This window comes from Pyrus communis, chromosome 3 (genome assembly GCF_963583255.1).
Source record: "Pyrus communis chromosome 3, drPyrComm1.1, whole genome shotgun sequence".
NCBI lineage: Eukaryota > Viridiplantae > Streptophyta > Magnoliopsida > Rosales > Rosaceae > Pyrus > Pyrus communis.
Window position 1 is genome coordinate 2558060 of NC_084805.1, and position 21090 is coordinate 2579149.

General features: G+C 36.4%; 1 protein-coding gene, 2 long non-coding RNA genes and 1 pseudogene across 3 annotated transcripts in view; 1 reads left to right on the forward strand and 3 right to left on the reverse strand.

The window, feature by feature from the left end:
- Nucleotides 1-1405: 1405 nt before the first annotated feature.
- LOC137728676 (TMV resistance protein N-like) overlaps nucleotides 1406-21090 on the reverse strand; it is a 43378-nt gene continuing 23693 nt past the window's right edge. Inside the window, exon 7 of the mRNA XM_068467407.1 lies at nucleotides 1406-2792. The gene's annotated coding sequence lies outside the window, so the exon portion shown is untranslated. The remainder of the gene's footprint in view (nucleotides 2793-21090) is intronic.
- LOC137727635 (TMV resistance protein N-like) lies at nucleotides 2979-7890 on the reverse strand (annotated as a pseudogene).
- Nucleotides 10552-11475, reverse strand: LOC137727628 (uncharacterized). Its single transcript, XR_011067831.1, has 3 exons — nucleotides 11189-11475; nucleotides 10963-11043; nucleotides 10552-10862 (listed from the first exon to the last, which is right to left on the reverse strand). It is a non-coding gene; the product is annotated as an uncharacterized lncRNA (long non-coding RNA).
- Nucleotides 14611-18507, forward strand: LOC137727453 (uncharacterized). The gene is made up of 4 exons (XR_011067800.1): nucleotides 14611-14880; nucleotides 15031-15103; nucleotides 15183-18002; nucleotides 18314-18507. It is a non-coding gene; the product is annotated as an uncharacterized lncRNA (long non-coding RNA).

The window sequence follows — 21090 nt, forward strand, 5'->3', positions numbered from 1 at the left end:
TCTACGGTTTGAAACAAGCACCAAGAGCGTGGTACGGTAAGATTGCAGAGTTTCTAACACAAAGTGGTTATTCAGTAACACCTGCAGATTCCAGCTTATTTGTCAAAGCCAATGAAGGAAAGCTAGCTATCGTGCTAGTGTATGTGGATGACTTAATCATAATCGGTGATGATGAGGCAGAAATTCTTCAGACGAAGGAGAATTTATCAGTCCGTTTCCAGATGAAGGAACTTGGCCAACTCAAGCACTTCCTTGGTCTAGAGGTTGATCGCACACAAGAAGGAATATTTCTCTGTCAACAGAAGTATTCCAAAGATTTATTGAAGAGGTTCGGAATGCTCGAATGCAAGCTGATCTCTACGCCGATGGAGCCAAATGTCAAAATGAGTGCACATGAAGGAAAAGATTTGGAAGATGCGACGATGTATCAACAATTGGTAGGTAGTCTGATCTACTTAACCTTGACTCGACCTGACATTTCTTATGCAGTTGGTGTGATGAGTCGGTACATGCAAAATCCAAAGACGCCTCACTTGGAAGCAGTTCGACGAATACTGAGATATGTGAAGCGTACAATTGACTATGGTCTTTTGTACAAGAAAGCTGAAGACTGCAAGTTGGTTGGTTACTGTGATGCTGACTATGCGGGAGATCATGACACCAGTAGATCAACAACTGGGTATGTGTTTAAGCTTGGTTCTGGAACCATCTCTTGGTGTAGCAAGAGACAGCCAACGGTATTTTTGTCAACCACAGAAGCAGAGTATAGAGCAGCAGCAATGACAGCTCAAGAGAATGCATGGCTGGTACAGTTGATGAGTGATCTACATCAACCAGTAGATTATCCAGTACCATTGTACTGTGATAACCAATCGGCCATTCGCTTGGCGGAAAATCCAGTCTTTCATGCAAGAACTAAACATGTGGAAGTGCACTACCACTTTATCAGAGAAAAGGTTCTACAAGAAAAGATTAAGATGAGACAAGTCAAGACGAATGATCAAGTTGCGGACTTGTTCACAAAAAGTTTAAGTACAGGCAAGCTCGAAAATTTTCGCTGTCTGCTCAGCACAGTGCAAAGAATGAGAGCTGACATTGAGGGGGAGTGTTGAAAATCAATGTCAAAGTTAGGCAAGGAAAGTTAGACAATGTTAGGTATGGTTGAATAAAAATTATTAGGTGCAATTAATGTGTTTTGTATGGTAATAAATAATCTTAGTTTAATCATTTGGTTTGCTATAAATACCCAAGTCCTCAAGCATTGTAAATCATCCAAGGAAAAACAAAGCCTAGAGCTAAATAAGAAAAGCTTTGCTAATCAGTTTGTTTTGTGAGCTTTCTTTAAGAGTGTGTTCTATTTTCTTCTTCTTGGGATCATTAGAGTTATCTTGGATACTCTTCTTATTCAACATGTGCAACCTTTAAATATAAAACGACATTCTTTAGCCAAGTTTATCATGTATATGGGGATACGGTTGCGCCCTTGGTGTAGCTATAGGTCCAATGGACCTTGGGCGGGGTGGGGACGGAACTTTGCATGGTACTAGCTGTTCATATTGTGAATGGCAATATAAAACCACGAATTGTCAATCCATAGTTTGCCTTGCCTTAATTTTTGCACAACGGCACACGTGATTTAAGTCCTTGCTTTCCATATTGTGAATGTCAATATAAAAGCAAGCAGCAGAACACCTGAGAAGTATTTAGGGATACAGAGAATGCCTGATCCATCCAAAATTTATATAACATATCCTGAGAAGTAAAAGCAAGCAGCAGAACACCTGAGAAGTATGTAGCTCTTTAGTGTTATACCCTACTTTTCTTTGTAATTTATGGCAATTTTAGGTTACTTCATTCTTAGATTTTGGTCTTTTTCTGTGTTGAACGTTTTCCCTCATTGCCCTTATTTTATCTCATCTTACTAATCTATGTGGATGATAAACTGAGGCTTCTGTATATGCTTGGGTAAAAACTTAATCTTGTGGAGTTCGAAGAAACAGAAAACAGTTTCCAGGTCTAGAAGCTGAATATCGGCAGCTTGCATACACTGCCGCTGAGTTGCCTTGGTTATGTTCGTTGTTTAGGGACGTACGTTAGAATCTCCTAAGATAACAGATTTGGTGTGATAATTTGTCTTCCATTGCCTTAGCATCCAATCCAGTTTTCCACTCAAGAACCAAGCACTTAGAAGTTGATTATCATTATGTCATGGAGAAGGTGATTAGAGGTGAACTACTATCTGTCAGCTTGCTGGGGGATGTTAGACCAAGTCAGACTTCTAGTTTCCAATCATACTCTCAGGTTTGTTATCTGTGTGATTCATCCTTATCTCAACAGAAGTTTAAATTTCATAAACTACCGTGTAAATAGGGTTTTGAAAGGGTACGCAAATTCAGCTGAAAACCTACCGTTCTAAGTTTTACAACTTTTTGTCCAAGATGTCAGGAAAAATACTCTCAATGCTTAGTTTTTGCATCAGCAAAGCCAAGTTTTAATCAAACCAAAGTTGTTGAGCAAAAAGTGTTGTTTCCTTAGCAACGTTTCTGTTTCTGGACTACAAGTTTGCATTGGTTACAAAATCAGACAGAAACAAATCAATTTCTGCCAGAGTACAGAAGTTTGAATTCAACCCCTTGTGTACATGTTAACGCTAATGGCGTCTTCAGAAAATGAACCTTAAGATCTGGACTGACAGAGCAGCCCCCATGGCGTTGCGAGTTTCCAAGGTACCCACTTGCTGCATTAGGCAAGATGATCAGATTGTTAATCAATCTTCTTAATGCCCAAGTAATCTGCAAAAGTGTTTATACATCAACATTCTCAACCACTCGCCTTTCAGTAAACATAGCCATCTTAATATATAGATCAAGAGATTGATTACATTGACTAGGATGTCAAAACAAAAAATAATTTTGATAACAATTAAGCTGATGTGATTAATCGATGGTTACTTACATGCATTTTTTGTGACATGGTGACTAGTTACAACGCCTTTTGCGAATTTGTTCTGTGTGGTTGAAGCTAGCACTTCTAGGTCTACTTGGAGCTGCCTCGTCACGATATTCGCATGTTCATTTCAGTAGTTTTTGATTGAGTTCTTTCAAATCTTGCTCATACACCAAACGAGCCCCACACTTCTTCACCTTATACAAGTTTGCTTTTAGGTCTCTCTCATACACATCATCAAAGTCAATTCCGAAAAAAAATTGTTCCTGATGACAATCTTCACGAGGCAAACAATATTGACGAGGAAAATAAAATACCCAAAGGTTTTCTGACACTTGAGACGGTAATAGTAAAGTTGTCCAAGGGTATTCTGGGCCAAGTCTTTCAGGGCTAACAAGTTTCCCTGAACAGTGAATTCTGAAACGATAATAAGTAGGAAGCTCCACATTTTGTATAGGGTCTGGGTCTAGAAAAACAGCACATAAGGCAATCCCAAGCCAGTTGGTACATGATGGTGGAGGAAGCTCCACATTTATTGAATGTCCCACACTCTGATTATTGAACCACTTTGGAATTTCACTTCCAGGGATTACAATTTTCAATCCCTGTAGCAGCAGAAAGATCAATTATTTAGAGAGAAAGATTACAATTTTCAATCCCCGTAGCAGCAGAAAGATCAATTATTTAGAGAGAGAGAGAGAGAGAGTACCTGAATGACATATTTTAGAAACCTATTAATCAAGTCTTCATCTGGAACCAATGCAATGCAATTCCGGCAAGTGACAGAACCATCATAAAAATTGGATGGACCTGACAACCTTTGTAAGGAAGTGCAATTGTCCAGATTTACTCTTAATCCTCTGTTTGATGGAAGAGGTGGCAATTTTTGAAGGCTTTTACACCCCTCCAGATGAAGATCCCTAAGCTTAGAAAGGTGTATAATGCTTTCAGGTAGACTAACGAAATTATTTATGCCGAGATACAATGTTGTCAATAAGGACAAGCAGCCAATATCATCAGGGATATCCCTCTCCTGGAGATTACAATCGTATAGATCTAAGTACTCCAAAGAGCATAAACGATTTAGAGAAGACAACACCAAACGCCAACAAGGAGGAGGATCAGGCCGACTCTTTTCAAGTCCAAATAAGCGGCGAAGGCCCCACTCATCCCTTACTTTACCATCCCTTGCTATACCATCCCTTGCTATGAAATCACTTATTGAAACCACGTCATAATTTCTTGTAAATATTAGACCTTTGAGATTTTTCATACCCACAAGGGGCTTTGTCATAGTGGGTCCCACTTCAAGTCTCCATAAGTGATCCATGCCTTCTGGGAGTTTGTCAATCTTTGAGCATCCAATCACATCGAGCTCTTCAAGAGACTTCAAATTACAAATAGCCCTTGGAAGGTACAAGAGATTTTTGCATTTCCGTAGAAACAAATACCTAAGGCCAACCGCATGTCCAATTGATGAAGGTATTTTCTCAATCTCAGTCTTGCTTAACTTGAGCAAGTATAAATTCTTCATCTGCTCCCCAAATTCTGGAATCTTTTTCACATTTGAGCAGCCACCAAGATTGAAATGTACAAGAGAATCCATTTCAACCTCACTTGGGAGGCTCTTAATGCTTTGACAGCCACCAAGACACAAAACTTTAAGTCTTTTGAGGACTGCAATAGACGGATGGATCTTAACTAAATTCTTACAATCGCAAAGATGCAACACCTCAAGATTTGGAAGACCACTGAAATCTGGGGTATTCTCCAATTTATTGGAGTATCTATGATCCATATGTTTCAAGTTGGGCAAGTCCTGTACAACACCACCAATAAGATTCAGATCATATACTTAGCTTCCACAACCTTAAAGTTTATTCAAAATAATAAATAAATAAATATATGATTATTTTGTAAATTAAATAGCATTTATTCTCAATGAATATGGAAGAAATTTGGAACCTTCGGGATTGTACAATAAAACAATGTCACGGGTTCCTTCTTTTTAAAACTCAAGAAAAATTAAATAACATGCCTATTATTTTTTAAAATAATGTGTTAAAATATCATTGGACAAACTCAAAAGGTGAGTATTGACTAGTGAGTAACCAATATTATCTTTTGTTCATAACTACTCTTACCACTTTCCCCCCCCCCCCCCCCACAAACGAACAAGATTGCTATTGCGCATCTCAAGTTTACCAAGCAAGTGCGGGCGAAAGCTTGTTGGAAGAAAATTAGAAGGATACCAACTCCAATTTATAATTCTCAAGGAACATGGAAGAGATTTGGGGCCTGAAGAAAAGATCAAATTATCGAATTCCAAAAACCTCAGTCTCTCCATCTTAGAGAAGGTTTCGCAATTCCACTGGGGCACCTCTTCTACGTTGGACAAGCGTAAGGATATGGCTTCAATTGCTGCCGTTCCCTAACAATTAAGAAAAAAAAGGACCAATTAATTTCACATTCAAGTCTAATATAATGTCAAAAGAAATCAATATCTTCTTCCAAACTTGGTATTTAACTTCTTACCGTATTCTTCCTAAATATCTGATCGATGTCATCATAAAGCCACAACCTACTGCGCTGACCAGGCTCTTTAGACTCTTGACGAACAATTTCACGTGCCATATCTTGTATCAAGTCATGCATCCATATATATTCGTTGCGATCACTGCGATCGTTGCGATCTTGATAGAGGAGAGATCTCTCAATTAGTACATCTATCATAGTACTACTAGAAATTCCAAAAGAAATATCTAGTATTTCAATTACTTCCATTCTATGCTTCCCTTTGTGGAGACATGCAACCTCAAGAAAAATGCTCTTCTCCATCTCTTCTAGTTCATCATAACTTATTTTAAGTTTATGAATAATTTCTGTATTAGGAATTTTTGACAGATTATCCCGTCTACTATTCCAAAAATCTAGCCCTCTCTTAAACAATGCCGACCCAAAAGTTTTAAGAGCTAATGGAAGGCCTCCAGCATATTTAATGAAACACTCAGACAGTTCCAAAAACCCATCCTCGGGCATATTTTTCTTAAAGGCATGCAGGCTAAACAGTGCAAGAGCTTCATCATCATTTAACACCTCAACATTATGACATAATGTTATGCCACGCTCGACTAGCAGACGTTCATTTCTAGTTGTAATGATAATTTTGCTTCCCATGCCAAACCAATCTTCCTTTCCAGCTAGTACTTGTAGTTGGTTTATGTGATCCACATCATCAAGTACAAGAAGAACCTTTTGGTTCCGTAAGCATCTCTTGGTGTAATTGATTCCCCATTGTTGCGTAAGAATCTTTTCTTTCAACATCGGTGAAAGAAGTGTTTTTTGAAGATGAATTAGAGTAGGGTCTGTTTCAGAAGCCTCTCTAACGTTTTCAAGAAAGCAGTGAACTTCAAAATGATAGAAGATTCTATCATAAACCATCTTAGCAAGGGTTGTCTTACCAATGCCACCCATCCCCGTTATCCCTATAAAGCGAACATCATTGACATCATGAGCTAACAACGAACTCAGTTGCTCAAGACCAAAATTAACCCCCACTAATTCCTGTGAGGGATCTAACAACGGGAATGTAGCTTGCACTTTCCTCCATACACTTTTGACGAGTTGTTGTATAATCTCACTTTCACTCCTACATGGTATGAAATAACCAATCAAAAAACACATAAATGAAGCATTCAATTTTGACTACTAAGACATGGGTTGTTCATGCACACTTACTTAGATTCCTTCGAAGTCCAACCACAAATTTTGGACACTTGCTTTAGATCAGCTTTCCATTGGTGCACCTTCTTTTTGCCTTCGACACTAATCAACTTTTCTTCATGCTCCGCGAAGGCTTCAGCAAAACATCCCCGTTGATTTCCGACGTCAGATGGATCCGTCTGATAAAAGACCGGCAGAACTGAGTTCCTGGCTTCCATGCATTGAAGAATGGTTGTAAGTTCATCCAAGCACCATTTGGAAGAAGCATAGTTTGGTGAGAGAACAACAATTGCAATATGCGATTCTTTGATCGCACTTGGGAGCTCAAGATGAATTCTTGTTCCTCCTTCAAGCTCTCGATCGTCCATGAAAGTCGTAATTCCTTGACGCTTGGACAATTCATGGTGTAAATGGGATACAAAGCCCTTGCGGGTGTCTACACCCCTGAAACTCAAAAACACATCATACTTCCATAAAGAAGCTGATTCATTCAAAAGAAAAGATGCAGAGGCTCTTTGGGTGCTCAATGCCATAGGAAGAACAGTTGCTGCAAATTGGGTGCTGCACATATGAAACAGGAACTGAATGAACAAGTAAAAAAAATAGAAGATCCATGTTCTAAAATTCAAAAAAACAAAATTTGAAACTTCAAATGTATTTTTGATAATTTACAAGATGCAATTTTTATACGTAATTACAGGGACTCACTCCGGTCAGATATTTGACCGTGTCAACACATATTTGACAATTTGATTTGATCTTACAGTCCAGGTAACTCAGTTTAAGTAGTTGATCATATTCAGTTACCGGAAAATGGATCCTGCAAACAAAAACAGTAGTCAATGAACAAGTAAAACAAAAACGAGCAGTGAAACGAAAATATCAGAAAACGTATATTAAGCAAAAAGATACGAAGGACTTAGAAAAAATATCAGAAAAACAAAATACATGATCAGCAGAGACTTACACAGGCAGAGAGAAGTGACAAATGGCAATGAAAGTAGCAGAACAATGACACTGAAAATTCCCACAACAAAGTCGTAGGAAGAGAGGAAATTGAGATAGAGGTAGGAAAGGAAATAAATTGAAGAGAGATGGACAGCCGAGTGCATCTACAGGAAGTGGTGGTGGTGGTGGTAATATTGCTGTGCAATATAAATCTCCCTGGAAGAAGCAACAAGGAAATTTCCCCTGCAAGAACTGTCCACTTTCTAATATTCGTTCAAGAGAAAAAGCTAAAGGGAAGAAGATAACAGATAGTCTTATTTTTAATTAACTTTCAATTTTTGATCACGCTTACTGTTGAATTTAGTGGCTCTGCCACATTCCGATTGGGCCGTTTGTTTTGACTCAAGCTCATTAGTTGGCTGTTAAAGCCACGTGATTGGGCCGTTTGTTCAAGGCATCAAGCAGCCAAGATTATTTAGTGGAATGTGCTATTCACACATCATTTTTACTTTTCACATACATTTTTTTATTTTTAATTGTTGGATCGAATGAATTAAAAAATATCTAAGGACAGAAATTAATAAGGAGTTTGTGAGAAGTTAAAAGGGGTGTGTGGATATCACACCCCTTATTTAGGCCGCTAACTTTGAATTCGGATTGGATCTTTTTTGTGAGGATTTAGGATTCGTAAATTATGTTTGTTTATTGTATATCGTGTGGTCATAAATTATTTTAAATAATTTTTACTTAAAATTAAACATAAATATTACCTGAAAAAATCTGATCGTATACATACAATAAATAGATAGAATTTACGAATTCCTATTATTCTCACCAAAAAAATCCAGACAGGATCTTGGGCTAACTTTGATTCAAGCTAGTTGATTGGCTGTTTAGCTCCATGTGAAAGCCACGTGATGCATATATTCAAGGCATGAATTCCTATTGGCCTTAAATCGTTTCGAATGGCCATGAATTCCTACTGGCATGAATTCTAAACAATTGGTAGTGGTCCCAGAAAAAAAAAGCGAAGCCATAGCAAATGGCCACTTATCATGGTGATAGAAAGGAGCTGAAGTTTTACACAACGGTGTAAGTTTGAATACCGTTAACTATTAATTTATTTTTGCAAGTGATCATTTACAATAATGGTAAAAAAATGTTGAATTTTTGTATGACGATATGAATTCATGCTCCGTCGATAATTAATCTAATATTTATTTTAATAAAATTTCTCGTTAGATGGAAAAATGAAACGGTCAAACGATCTTTGTTTAATCGCTTAAGCCGATGCTTAGGGTTGGATTTAATAGCTCCATGTGAAAGCCGCGTGATGACTGCAAGCAACAATATTTTAAGACATTGGATGCTTTTCTTTTGGTAGTAGTGGCGCTGGTGTCCACAAGGTTTAGAGTGGGTTATAATGTCAGATGGTGAATTATTCTTTTTTATGAAACAGGAACATTAAAATAATAATGTAATTAATCTTTTACCTGTTATCATATCATAAAATTAAAATGCGATGCAAAATAAGAATAAATTTAAGAGAAAAAGAAGCTACAAAGAAATTCCCATGCAAAAACTGTACACTTCCCAATACTTGTTCAAGAGAAAAAGCTGAAGGGAATCTATTATGAAACCCTAATTTTTAGCAAGTCATTAATCACACGTACTACCAAAGTGAAAGGATAATTTTTTTTTTTAAATAAAGGATATTATATATACTAAGAGAGAAGAATGATGAGCTTAGTCTTACAATATGTTAGTAATAATATTGTTTAAATTCGTTTTTGACTAGAATCAAACCTAATAATTCTCACTTACAAATGAAGATGAATATCACTAGATTATAGTACTAATGTTGCAAGGACAAATTGTTCTCCACAAAAAAAGGGTGGGAGACCGACTATGAGAAAATTTACGGGAAGATTCCATTAGGGCTGGGTTCGGTTCTAATCGGTTCGGTTTTTTCTCAAAACCGAAACCGAACCGAAATTTCGGTTCGGTTCAATTTTTTTTCGGTTTTTTTCGGTTCGGTTTTTTTTCGGTTCGGTTTTTTTCGGTTCGGTTTCGGTTTTTTTTCGGTTTTTTTTTTTTTTTTTTTCTCCCTCCAAAATTATTTAAAAAAAAAAAAAAAATTATGAAAGTTCACATTCAAAGCCACTAAGTTTGTATTAAACCAACCAATTTCACCCCCCACCAAACCAACCAAGAAGCACAACCCAGAAAGATCAATTCACTCAGTTTCTTTAACCAACATTAGTTCTAAGTGTCCCCATTTATTGGCATCCCTTCCCCTCAACAATAACTTGTATGAAAAAAACAAATATTGAACTGAAATGCTCCAGGAATTTGCTTCAAATATTGAATGAACAAAACAATAAGCAATTGTGAAAAAATAAAAAACCCAAACCCCATACAATGATGCTGCAAAACAGATCCACTACCACACATGATGCTGCAAACCAACCTAAATTCATTCTGACTTAGTTTATCCCAAATTGTTGTCCATATTGACAACAAGCACAGTTTTACAACATTCATTCTGATGTTAAAGTCTTTAACATCAATATTACAACAAGGAAATAACCAACAGGTTCTCAAAATCCCAGTATAACCAACAGGTTCTCAAAATAGAATATTACGAATTCAGAAATCGAATATTACAGTATAACCAAAACCAACAGGTTCTCAAAAGTCAAAATCCCAGAAAACCTTTCATTGTTTACCTCACTACTCCCCCTCCCCCTCCTACACACCCCAATTAGATATTGAAACCGAGAGTAATCTCACTAACTCTAATTGTAGATAGTAAAATAAAATTATGCAATACAACAAACTGAAGCCAAGCCAAACAAAATGCAGAAAAGGCAAAAATGTTGATGCAGGATTATGCATATAAACATCTGCTATGTCAGTGTGTTTCATGTCAGGGAGTAAAACCAATGTTTATAACCAAAATTACAAATGTCTGAATAATGTTTATAAACCAAAATTAAAACAATGGTTATAGCAATATAGCACCCAATAGAAATGTCTACAGAGTACAGATTATAACCAATGAAATCGAATATTACCAATTCAGAAATCGAATATTACAGTTACTACACAAAATTCACGATCTTCGTGGTAGAACACAATCGAAAAATCGAGATACAAAGCTAAATTTAAGCAATTCTTGGAGAAATTGGCGAACACAGTTCCCTTTCGATTTCCCAACACTGGATTCATCAACTACCAAAAATCTGACAACCAAAATGCATAAAACACTGAAAAAACAGTAATCAAACACGAAAACAACTATTCAAAACATACCCATTTCACCAAAACAAAAAATAAACATACCCATGAAGTTATTTTCGAGGTCACCCAGTTCGACTTTAGATCCATCGATGACGGGACGGCTGTCCTTGCTTGCCCTAGATTCTGCAATTTCATATGGGTGTAAACAAACAGAGGATTAGAACTTTAGCGAAAAGGGTTGAATGATTTCTCAGAATCCAAACATATTAATAAATTTCCCATAAATAAAAAAAATAAAAAAACAAATTGGAAAATTGGAGAATCAGACCTCCATCTTCTTCTCACCAAGTAGCCCATAACAAAACCTTTTCCCCTTTGCCCTCTTTCTGCGGCTCTTCTTCTTCTCCTTCTTCTCTTTCTCTCTCTTTGTCTGTATGCAAGCTGTGGGGAAGAAGAAGTAGATGGGAGGGGCGAAGCGGAAGGGACCAAGCGGAAAGAGGCTCAGGGCCTCAGGCTGCGCGAGACTGCGAAAGAACTCTGAACTGAAGAAGAAGAACTGAAGGCAGGGAAGGGAGGGAACGAGAGTCTAGAGAGAAGAGGAGGCGGAATGAAAAATAAGGAGGAGGATCCGAGGAGGGTTAGGGTTAAGTTAAGGGGGTTTTGTTAAAAAGATTAAAAAATTAAAAATAATCTTACAAATCCTGGAGGCATGAGGGTTCGAACCCATGCCCTCCAGCTTGTAAAGTTTCACTGAAACCAACTTGGCAACAGGTTCTGTTTTGTTATGATTGTATGACTAAACTATTTATAAATATTCAAAAAAATTATATATATATATCGGTTCGGTTCGGTTCGGTTCGGTTTCCAAACCTCAAAAACCGAAACCGAACCAACCAAATTCGGTTCGGTTCGGTTTTGTAGTTTCGGTTCGGTTTTTTTTTCGGTTCGGTTTTTTTCGGCCTCGGTCCGGTTCGGTTTTCGGTTTTTTGAACCCACCCCTAGATTCCATGTTGGGACGTGTTATCTTTCTTCACCTTCTCTCTCCTCACCAAAGGGATTGGGTGCAATATTTCTAAGCAAGTTCCCAACTTTCTTCTAAGAAAATATTTCTTAGAAATATCAAGGAAATTCTCATGAAAGAGTTGTACACTTTCCAATATTTGTTCAAGAGGAAAAGCTGAAGGGAAACATATTATGAAACCTTAATTTATTAGCAAGCCATTAATCACATGTACTACCAAAGTGAAAGGACAAATTGTTTTTTTTTTAATAAACGATATTATCTACGTTAAAAATAAGAGAATGTGATTAACCTTACAATAAGCTATCAATATTCAATAATGTAGTTCAAATTCGTTTTTGACGAGAATCGAATATAAGAATTTTCACTTATAAATGAAGATGAATACTATTATATTGTAATGCAAGTGTAGCAAGGACAAATTGTTTTCCACCAAAAAAGGTGGGAGACCGCCTATGGGAAGATTTCCGGGAAGATTCCATGCAGGTACGTGTTATCATTCTTTACCTTTTCTCTCCTCACCAAAGTCATTGGGTGCAATATTTCTGAGTAAGTTCCCAACTTTCTTCTAAGAAAAAAATTCATGTCTCTTTGTAACTTTTCTCATTGGGTGCAATATTTCATCCACTATGAAACTTTTCTCATCCTTTTTGGGACCGTTCTGCAGTGCCTGAGCGAGCAGGTTGAAGAACTCTTTGATCCAGTATAGCCTTAACTCAAGGGCTCATCAAATTTATTCCCAGTTAGGTGCAATTGATAAGTGTTTTCGATTGTGGTATGAAATCTGAAGCCCAAGTAGTATTTGAAACAAATTTAACCAAACTATTTTATGACATATTGAATCATCAAGAGCAGGATTCATGTACCCTTATACAGAACTTAAATACGAGTTTGTTTGCCTTTCAACATTTATTGAGAAATTTGGAAAAATAATCGAATAATATTTAAATTAGATGATCAAACCAAGAAAGTAAATCAAGGAAATCGGTGGTCGTCTTAAGCACTAACAATTTACTAGTTATAAAATTAAGGGAATCGGTCGTCGTTTGTCTGCGACTCAATACCAGAAGCTGAATTGTGTCATTATTTTAACAAAGTTGATTAACAATGCAATAAAAAAGAATAATTAACCATTGAGATCGATCCAAATCATGTATATTGACATGCAATGCATTAGGTGTTGGTAAAGGAGCCTTACACGTGTCCAGAGTTTTTGACATTTCTCGGTCGGCCGTCTTGATGTTGATGACCTCTAACTAAAGCCAAACCTCAGTAGTTTTAAAAAGAGTGGACGGCTGAAGATAACACCGTGCATGATGCAGTTGCAGACGAATTAACTTCATTCTTTGCAAGCAAGAGCAATAGTTGGAATAACTCAAATTTGATGGCTACATTCAGTTGGGTGAGGGTTGGGAGGAGGGTCCTCTACAATATTTCAGACTGAATATAATTTGTCACTTCTAACTTTCTAGATTCAATTCAACAATTATCGACAATTGTCGCAAGAGGTTGATCAACATTGCTCCTAGTCCTCAAGACCTACAACAAAAGTAAGCATGGAAGCATAAGCAAGAGGTCTTCAAAGAACTTTTGTGTAATAAAACTTCTCAGTGGCATTTGATTGGTTTCTAAGGTAAAGTTTCACTTAATCGTTCATCTATTTTATCTTCTTTCTTCAACCGGTCATATCTGACCTATAGTTGATAGCAATATGAAAAAAATATTTTGTCACTTCTAACTCTAGATTCTATTCAACATTTATCACAAGAGGCTGGTCAACATAGCTCTAATCCTCAAGATCTACAGCAGAAGTAAGCAGGTAAGCAAAAGAAGAGGTCTTCAAAGAACTTTTGTGTGATAAAGCTTCTAGGTCGCATTTCATTGGTCTCTAAGACAAAGTTTCGCTTAATCGTTCATCGACTTTATTTTCTTTCTTCAATTGGTCATATCTGATTCGTAGCTAGTAGCAACATGAGGAAATATTTTGTCACTTTTGACTTTCTATATTCAATTCAACAGTTGTCATAAGACATTGTTGGTCTACATTGCCTCTAGTCCTCAAAGATCTAAATTGATGTTTACTGCTCTCTACTAAACCCCTCCATTGTATTTCCTTATTATTGTTATGATGTAGTGCAAATGCAGTATTCCTTGAGCCTTACTCTACCTTTAGAGTACTTTCGGACCTAATTTGACAAACTTAGAGCTAGGAAAAAGGAATCGACCCTTTGAGCCTAAACATTAAAACATTGGCCCTACTTACGTGACAATTTCACTTAGAGTTAGGCTGCGACTCCTATCAAGGTTCGTTCATAAACACGATATGCAACATTGGATCTATATAACTCTCAATTCAATATTTACTTATCAGAAATGAGAAAATGAAGGAATAAAAGAACTTAAAAATATAAAAAAGTGAGGAAAGAGAATCGGATCAACTAGCCCCCCTAGTTGATGCTTCCTTACCTTCAGGTCTTTGATAACGAATTTAAAAGAAAACTACCATTCTTCCCATTTCTTACGAGTTAGTAAATACGAGAGAAGATTTAGATAATTACATTCGGCAGCTGCTAAATTACCTCAGAAATAGACAACCACTTCCAAAATCATTTTTGTCACTACCAATATAGTTTAGTGACAATTCTCTTCAATTTAATTCAAATCCTTTAATGTAAAACATTGTTGTAAATGGGCCGAGATCCATTTGCAACCCATATCTCCAAGTCCCCGTTACCTTTCTTCCATTGGAATTTGCAGCCCATTTTCCCGCGATCCGGCATCTCCGATCTTCGTCGTTACGTTTTCATCTTCTTTTATCACCTTCCAAGTTCTAACAATGGCTTCCTGAATCCGATGCTGGAGCTCCATCGCCACAACCGTCAACCCCAAAGATCACATCATGAAGCTTGCTCCTTCCATCCTCTTCCTCTCTCTCAGCTTCTCCTCTTTTCTTAGTCCTGCCACTGCTAGAGGCGGCCTTCACAGTTCCTACCCTCCAGGTCCCCATCTCCTTATCTGTCATATATATATAGATATACATATTTGTATGCATTTTATATGTATGTGTGTGAATTTAGTTCTTTGGGAATTGGAAAACTGAGATTACAAGAACAAGTAGTAATTTGAAAAAATTTCCTTTGATTTCTCAGGTGCCAAACGGTAGTTAATTGTGATCAGATAGATTATTACTCCTGTTGCTTTCTTAAAATCTTTACAGTTAAGGTGGGTTAGCGCTACTAGAAAAGGAAACTAAATCTTTAAGCATCAAGAATTTAGCTAATTGTAAATTAAATGTTGATAGGTTTCGAATTTGGTCCTCGCGCTGGTTCCAGCAGGCAATTGTTTGAAGTTAATGAGTCTCAGACGCGGCATTTATCACTAAAGTTGAAGTTTAGTAGCTTAACATGAATTATGTAATCTAACTTGATATACTTATGTGTTTACTGAAATTGTGAAAAATTGTGACAGTCTTGATGTGGCTCAAGGTCAAGGGTACATGACTAACTTTGACCTGGAACGGGCTATTAAGGCGTTCAGCCAAAGATGCAGTAACATTTCTAGGGTTTATGGGCTTGTGCATTTTTAACATTTACCAGATTATAAGTTTACCACTCGTTAGTATATGAAATAAAACAATGGTATTTGTTAGTAGTAGTTTGATAGTTTGAGCTGGATAAGTGCAGGATTTTTACTGTAGAATTTTTGTTTGTGCATCTCATGATGATTATGCTGATTTAATCTCATGAATATTAATTTATCCAAATTGTATCCAAGCTGCTATTTGGTAAAAACTTTTAAATCCTGAAATTTTAATCCGTCCTATATACAATCAATTTTTTGGATCATGGCAGGATTTTTGAAGGAAAACGCAGTAGTGACCCCCCTTCCTCTCTGTATATAATAACATAGAAATTATATTTGTTCCATAACCCCGAAAAAGTTATTATTCAAAAGAACAGGAATCTGCTTTGACTCTGTCGAGATTAGCACAAATTAGTCCTTGCAGCTGGTTGAAACTGAATATAACCATAGAGCTGTGTAATAAGGATGCAGACACCAGTATCTGAAATCTTTTTGCAACAATAACGCTGAATAAGGGTCAGAAACTTAAATATAGGAAGTTTACATTGATTGCCCATCAGTGGAAGTTAAAAAAGTGCGACACCCTTGAATCCAGAAGGGTGCAGTACCTATTTACCACCAATTTGAGTTGATTCTGGTATTGGAGAATATCCATCTGCAGTCTTTATAAAAGTTTTATTCATTCCGCTAGTTCAATTATGTTACTTGTCCTTGAGAAAGGACAGACTCTATCAATTGTATGTGTTTTGATGGCAGTTTTAGTCACAATTTTTTGTTACTTTTTCTCTGATCTTGTATGGAAACAAATGAAGGAAACTACTATGAGCCACTTATGACCACAAGAAACTTATAATGAAACTGAGAAGCTGTAGTATGAAAAAGATTATAACTTATAAGTACATGCCAAAAGATTGAAGTGTAGTATCTCGCGTTTACTGTTGAAAAATGAAGTCATGAATTTCACTTTTTGTAGAAAAAGTTTTACGTACTACCCGGATTTCAGTTTATTGAGTGTTTGTATAGGTGACAGTGTAATATTTTAGTATTCGGTGTGCTACATGAAAGCTTTCTTTTGTTTCTTTTCCATTCCCCTGAATGTAAATCGATTGTTACTTATTTATGCAATTTCAAGTGATAGTTTGAACATTTTTAAAAAAAATATGCTGGGTGCAGCAGTGCATTGGAAATGTGCATGGAGATGAACCTGTAGGCTGTGAGCTTCTAATTCTACTTGCAAATTGGATATGTCTAATTATTGTTCTGTAACTCTTTAGTGTTATACCCTACTTTTCTTTGTAATTTATGGCAATTTTAAGTTACTTCATTCTTAAAGTTTTGTCTTTTGCTATTTTCAATGTTTTATCTCATTGCTCTTATTTTCATCTTTTTGTTCCTGTTTTGACATATCTACTTTGCAATTGCAAATAAAACTATTTTCAGACTTGTAAACGGAAAAGAAGAAAACTATTTTCAGACTACTTCTGGAAGCTTCCTCAATTTGCTAGCCATTTGTGAATTTTTAACACTTTAATTGTGATGTGTAAAGGCTTGGTTGTTGTTGAAGGATTCACCCTACTTAATGGCGTCCTAGGATGCATACAGCCGACCCCACTTAGCGGGATAAGGTTTGGTTGTTGTTGTTGTTGTTTGATTGTGATGTGTGATTTTTAGTAGACTGTAGGAAATTTAAATATGTGTTGCACTCAGTTTGATCCCCCAGTGTGCTTTAGAACTAGAAGAAACCATCATTTCATGAATTCTTGTGTCTTCTGTAAAATAAAATTGATATCGTGCCAAATTAATTGTAAATCTTAATAGTGTGGAGGAAAGAAATCCTTTCCGCAAGACATAAGCATCCATCTCTTCCTCTGACCATCTATATTTTTTTTTTGTTTTAAATTTACAATTATTAGGGGGAGGGGGCAGATCTTTTGATTTCTTGCTTCAATTGGCATTTCAAGAACCCAAGTGTGATTATTCTTTGTTTGTGTTTAATCTATGTGGATGACATACTGCTCACAGGAAACAACACTTATCAAATGGCTCAGTTAATAAAGAGATTGTGCACTTTATTTTTCATGAAGGACTTGGGTTGTCTCAACTCCTTCCTAGGTGTTGAAGTAACCTGCTCTGGTGATCAAATGCATCTCACACAGTCCAAGTATGCCCTGGACTTGCTGGTACCTACTAAATTTACCACTGCCAAGCCAATCTTGACTCCAGTTTCTTCTAGACAAACACTGAGTGCTTTTGGGGGTGAATCATATAGTAACCCTTATTGTACCAAAGTGTTGTAGGTGCCCTAGGATATTTGACCATTACGAGACCTGCTCTTTCTTACGTTGTGGACCAAGTGTGTCAGTTCATGCATTCGTCCAACAACCGCTTGCATGCACTGCTGCTGAGTTTTCTTGGTTACGTTCGTTGTTCAGGGGACATACATTTGAATCTTTAAAGACCACGGATTTGGTGTGATAATGTGTCCTCCATTGCCTTGGCATCCAACCCAGTTTTCCACTCAAGAACCAAGCACTTAGAGGTGAGCTTCTGGTGAATTTTATTTGTTCACAACATCAAATTGCTTATTTGTTCACAAGATCAAGTCGCGATTTAAGCTGCTGGTGTCAGCTTGTGGGGAGATGTCAGACTTCTAGTTTCCAATCAAACTCTCAACAGAAGTTTCATTCATCCTTATCTCAACAGAAGTTTGGTCGGTCTAGGATTGTTTGAATATTTCTTAGCTGGGTTAATTATTATGATTTGCTGTTGTGAAGTTTAAATTTCAAAACTACCGTGTAAATAGAGTTTTGAAACCCACTGACGTAATCTGTAAACTCGTTATGAATGCAGGCAGCCCTCCATTGCAAGGGTATGCAAATTCAGCCGAAAACTTATCCAATGACGTCAGGAAAAATACTCACTGCTTAGTTTTTGCATCACCAAAGCACCAAAGCCAAGTTTTCATGGCTTATATTGGATTTAGTGGGTCTGGCTCCTTCCGATTGGGCCCTTTTTTTTTTCACTCAAGCCAATTGATTGGCTGTTGCCGCTTAATACTAGTTAGTGGTATTCATTTTTATTTATAAGTGAGAGGTTTTATACTTATTTCTCGCAAAAAATGAATTTTAAACCACATTATTGCTAATCTATTGTGAAAATTAGTCCATTTTTCTTAGCTCTTAATATAAATAATATCGTTTGTCAAAAAAAAAAAAAAAAAAAAGTTGATTGGCCGTTTTAATAGCTCAATGTGAAAGCCACTTGATGACTATGTTAAAAGGCAGCAAGCAGCCAATGGTACATGAAGTTTTTCAGTGTGATCGGAAAACAGAATGGTACACTACATGTTATTATACAAATACTGAGATACGTGTGTTAAAAAGTTAATAACTTTAAAAATAAAATTTTCCACCACTTATATAAAAATATGTGATATACTACTCGTGTTCTGGTTACAATGAAAAAGAATTCCAATAGTACAAGGCATTGGATGCTTTTTTTGGAGGTGGATTGTCTACCCTCCCATTTCCATACTCTCCCCATGCCCTCATGTTTGTGTGGTCACGGTTAAGCCACGTCAACATTTTATATTCCTATTACTTTTTGTTTTATTATTTCTATAAAAATTTAATATAAAATGTTGACGTGGCTTAACCGTGACCACACATAGCAGGAGGACATGAGAAGAGCATGGAAATGGAAGGGCAGACAATCCACCCCCGCTTTTCCTTTGGTTCCCATCAGCAAAAGAGAAAATGTAAGCCTTTCTCGTGTCTGAAAAACAGAGAAAGACAGCCCGAGTACTTCTATTGGTAGTAGGGGTGTTGGTGACAACACGGTTTAGTGTGGGTCATAGTGTTAGATTGTGAATCATTTTTTTGACAAAAAAAAAAAAGTTAATATCATCGTTTACCTGAAGGAGGAGCAAAAGAACAAAAAAATTATGGTGGTCTATAGTAAGGTATACTGTTATAACCGTTATATTTTGATATTTATATTTTTAAATAAAAATTTAATTTTTTATGTGAAACGGAAACATGAAAATAATGGTGTGATTAATTTATTACGTGTTATCATGTCACAAAGTTAAAATATAATGTGAAGTAAGGATAAATTTAAGCCACGCCGCTCTAAAGTTCCTGTGGAATGTAAATCTCCTTAAAAGAAGCACTAAGGAAATCGCCTTAAAAGAAGCACTAAGGTAAATCTCCACGCAAGAGCTATCCACTTTCCAATTCCGATACTTGTTTAAGAGGAAAAGCTGAAGGATACACGTCAACACATGTACTATGAAAGGAGAAGGATTTTCCAAAAAAAACGAAAAAGGAAAAAGGTGGAAGACTAACTATGAGAAATTTCTAGGAAGCTTTCTTGTTGGAACGTGTTATCTTTTTTACCTTTATTTTTATGTGAAGTTGGAACGTCAAGATAACGGTGTAATTAATATTTTACGTGTTAGCATATGACAATATTAAAATATGATGTGAGGTGGAGATAAATTTAAGTCCCACCTAACGTTTTGGTGCAAGGTAAATCCCTCCGAAAGAAACAACAAAGAAATCTCCATACAAGAGCTGTCCACTTTCCAATACTAAGTTCAAGATAAAAAACAAAGTTGAAGGACAAATATTTTCCACCAAAAAAGTGGCAGAGCGACTATGGCATATTTCCATTCCTTGTTGGGACATGTTATCTTTCTTCTGAGAAAAGATTTCATGTCTCTGTTTTTTTCAAGAGGAAGATAATTATGTCACCCACTCTAAAACTTTTCTCATCATTTTTGGAACCAGTCTGCAGTACGTCGAGAACTTCTATAATTTAGGAGTAGTATTCATTTTTACTTGTAAGTGAGAGGTTTTATGTTTATTTCTCGCAAAAAATGAATTTTAAACTATATTATTGCTAATCTATTGTGAAACTTAGTCCATTTTTCTCAGCTCTTAGTGTAAATAATATTGTTTATCAAAAAAAAAAAAGAAAAAAAAAAGTTGATTGGCCGTTTTAATAGCTCAATGTGAAAGCCACTTGATGACTATGTTAAAAGGCAGCAAGCAGCCAATAGTACGTGAAGTTTTTCAGTGTAACCGGAAAACGAGATGGTACACTACGTGTTATTATACAAATAGTGAGATATGTATGTTAAAAAGTTAATAACTTTAAAAATAAAATTTTCCACCACTTATATAAAAATATGTGATATACCACTCGTGTTTCGATCACAATGAAAAAAAATTCCAATAGTACAAGGCATTGGATGCTTTTTTTGGAGGTGGATTGTCTACCCTCCCATTTCCATACTCTCCCCATGCCCTCATGTTTGTGTGGTCACGGTTAAGCTACGTCAACATTTTATATTCCTATTACTTTTTGTTTTATTATTTCTATAAAAAATTAATATAAAATGTTGACATGACTTAACCGTGACCATATATCGCAGGAGGACATGAGAACAGCATGGAAATGAGAGGGCAGACAATCCACGGTCCACCCCCGCTTTTCTTTTGGTTCCCATCAGCAAAAGAGAAAATGTAAGCCTTTCTCGTTTTTGAAAAACAGAGAAAGACAACCCGAGTACTTCTATTGGTAGTAGGGGTGTTGGTGACAACACGGTTTAGTGTGGGTCATAG